We start from the raw sequence: 2884 nt of genomic DNA, 5'->3' as shown, positions 1-2884 counted from the left end.
GAGAAGAAAGAAAGAAAAAATAAAGAGAAACAACTCTCCGCTCTTCCTTCAGGACTGGCACCACTAATGCGAGGCTTCCATAATTTTTTTAGCGCGCAGAATGCTCGAAGAAAAGATAGGACAAGATATGACAGAGCGTACACTTACAAAAGAGTTTATCGCACAGATGGCGGAAATATATATGCACTACGGTGAGGGATCAAACAATTTTCCTTGTCAAGTATGTCGTACTAACCAGCCCAGGCAGCCACCGTATTGTTATTCCAGCACTTCAATATTCCCCGCAGTAGAGGCTACATCTCAATCAGCCGTAGGTGTACTTTAGAAATGTCCTCGCTTGTAGTTATAAATTCTGGCACCTCGTCTGTAACCGTTGGTTGGATCTACTAAAACCAACTATTTTCACAATCTTGCCTGTCATTGACAGTGGCCTGGTGAGTGGCTCGAATGATTTAAATTAAGTTCAAGCGCCACGCTCTGTTCCGTAGGAAATTACGTCGTTTTCAGACAAGAATCGTATGTGTTACGTATGTAAATGTTGCCTAGTCACCGTACGCCTTGCTTCAATTATTAACGTTATAAAATTAATGACGTAGCACCAGAAGTTGCGTTTCTTGAGAAACAATAACAAAGATTAAGCGCAGTAAGAAAATGAGCTGCCAATTCGTTCTTGTTTTGCAGCTGGGCAGGGTGCTGAGGCTGTCAGTGCGGCCAAGTTTCAGGTATGTAATTATAATCTCGAATTATTCCACTTGACAAACGGTCCCCTGGGACTATAGCTGGATCACGACAATCTTTATTGACAGTCGATTTGAAAAGGGACGACGACATAAATCCGCCACGCCTGTTCTAATGACGATTTATTACACTGGTTGAAGTCTAGACTATTCTCCCTTGGTGAGCTTTTATTTATGAGTTTAAGACTCTGTTTAACACTCTGTTTAAGACTCTGTTTATATAGCGTGGTTCCATACGCCTGTAACAACTCTGGCTCTATTATTCCCACCCCTGTTTCTTTTTTAAACACCTAAAACGTATCTTGCTTATATTGTCTTCTGACTAGTTAGCAATTCCATCCGCTTTGAAACGCGGCGTCATGTACAGCGCTTGCTGTGTAATTTTCCAAGGTTTCCAATAATTTTTGCTGACTCCTTTCCGAGCTTTTGTTGCAGCAGACGCGTGCCTCCTCAAGTTTCCAATATTTTTTCCGGCATACTTCGCCGCAAGGCGTCTTGCTCGATCGGGTTTCTGTGCACTGCCGATTGTAATGTGAAGATTTTTCCGCGTGATTTGTTTTCTCCCGAATTGTAAATCTCCATTCTCCTTTGTTTCCATTCGTTGTATCCAACTTACGTATTGTCTGTGTCTGTGTTTCTCTGAATTTACTGTCCGTGTTTGTGTTTTCTTTTTGGTGACTGCTGCTTATCCATTAACTTCTTTAATTTCATCTGGTTACCAAATCTCTTATGCCTCTCCCTTGGTTCCGTAGCCACACTTTTCCAGTCCAGTGTATAGACATAGTGTGCACTTTCGCCACCTATTTATTTTCATGCATGTCTCGGAACCTTTCTTCAAAACCAATTCCACTCTCTGCTCACTCTAAACTAAGCCGAGCCCGTAGCATTCTAGACATCCATATTTGTGGTTTTAACGATGGCTCCTACTACGCTAGGCCCTTTGAACTTTGGTTAACGTCCTACACAGGTGAGACATTTTAGCACGGAACTGCATTTGTAAAGGTTAGCGCTTGTACTACTACACCTTTCCGAATTCCATTTCCCACCTCGAAAGTATTGCAGCCACAGAGTGTTTTATGTTTCACTATTGCTACATTATGCTTCCCCATTCATAGCGATATCTTGGTGAATAATTCTGCTCGTCTTTTTTTATTTGTTCTTTTTTGTTACACCGAAAGCTGCTTTGAAATCACAACAACAGCCGATTTCTGGGGCGTAGTTGTCCGCCGCCGTCACCGCCGCCGGTGTCCGTAACCGCTATGGCGCGAAATGAGAAAAAGGGGAATTGGAAAGAAATGTCCAGGATCGAATGGGATTTGAACTAGGGCCCTCTGCGTTGCAGTCGTGTATTCTACCTCAGAGCCACGCCGGTGCTCGAAACTTCTTTGCAAAAAGACCCTATACAGGCGTCATGTCGGGCAAGACATCGCGTTGACATATGTAATACAGCGTGGTAGAAGATTAAAATAACAACCAGGCGGTCACACAGTGCAAATTGCGTAACGAGTGGGTCGTTTAATGATTTCAAACCATTATCAAGGGCTCAGGCATAATTCTTTATCGTCATCAGCCACAGCATCAAAACAGTGCACATAATGCCTTACAGATGTATGGCGGGTACCTCCCTTCTGCGCAGTTTCGAGGGGGAAGGGGAGAGGGAAAGTAGAGAGAGGAAGGGGAGAGGGAAGTGGAGAGGGGGATGGGAGAGGAGGAGGGGAGAGGGGGAGTTGAGAGGGTATGCGCATGCGCAGTAAGGGTGGTCACGCCGCACACCACCACCGGATTGAACCCCGCCATAAGATACTTCGCATCTAAAAAAGTTATAATTTATGGCTAGTGGGTACCTTGCAAGTGCACTTGTAGTAGTTGCCCCAAGATAGCTTACAACAAGCTCTAGGAAAGGCTGCTCTTCAAGCTTTCGCTGTCACTGTGCTGCATGTTCCGCGCAGGCCCGGCGTTTATTTTTCATGTGTGCATCTAGGTACTTATGATAGGTATGGCTTGCTGTTTAATTCATTCCACATACTTACTAATTTGTTCATTACAGACTATAACTTATCTCCATGTACTAATATTCCGGCCGAGATAGGTCGCTTCATTGCCACACGTCTATGACAGCCAGCAAGACTCTTGCATTGTCCGCATAT

Source organism: Rhipicephalus sanguineus, chromosome 3 (genome assembly GCF_013339695.2).
Source record: "Rhipicephalus sanguineus isolate Rsan-2018 chromosome 3, BIME_Rsan_1.4, whole genome shotgun sequence".
In the NCBI taxonomy this organism is placed as follows: domain Eukaryota; kingdom Metazoa; phylum Arthropoda; class Arachnida; order Ixodida; family Ixodidae; genus Rhipicephalus; species Rhipicephalus sanguineus.
Note: the sequence above shows the minus strand (reverse complement) of the source record.